The following is a 650-nucleotide window of genomic DNA, read 5'->3' as shown; positions in this document are numbered from 1 at the left end:
CAAATTAATAAAAATAATATTTAATTAACTGTAAGGTTAAGGAGAACATCTTTTGTTATGCTGTAAAGGCTCATCAACAAAAGCTACTCTGAATAGAGTTAATAGCTCTGAGTTTCAAACCTATTAGTAAATGTTTATTAATTGTTAAGTCATTATAGTTATCACATGCCTGTAATACAAGCATTCTGGAAAGTGAGGCAGAAGAAAAGCAAACTTGAGGCTGTAGCAAGTTGGAGGCCACCATGGACTGTGCAGTCACAAATATGAACCATACGTGATCTACAGCTGACAGTCTTATGAGAGGCTAAAAGGTTTTGTTCGTTCCTTGGTAACAGACAAACGGCTGTTGTTTCCTTGGCTAGTCCATGCTTCACTTAGGTTCTTAGCTGTGCTACACATTAAACATTCTTTTGATTCTCCAGGAAATTTTGCAAGAGATGAAAGCCATGAGCTTTTCCCACCACATGTATGTCACTCTTTTCCTGGATAAATGTGTAGTGCTTATGTCTAGACAGGGCATTTGCAGTTTGCTTGGGACAGAAATATGAGGATCAATTGTTCAGATAAAAAGTAAAATTTTGGGGCTGGTGAGATGGCTCAGTGGTCTAAAGCACCTACTTAGAACAAGCTTAGCAAAGCACAGGGGACGG

This window comes from Octodon degus, unplaced genomic scaffold (assembly GCF_000260255.1).
Source record: "Octodon degus isolate 3935 unplaced genomic scaffold, OctDeg1.0 scaffold01396, whole genome shotgun sequence".
Lineage (NCBI taxonomy): Eukaryota > Metazoa > Chordata > Mammalia > Rodentia > Octodontidae > Octodon > Octodon degus.
Note: the sequence above shows the minus strand (reverse complement) of the source record.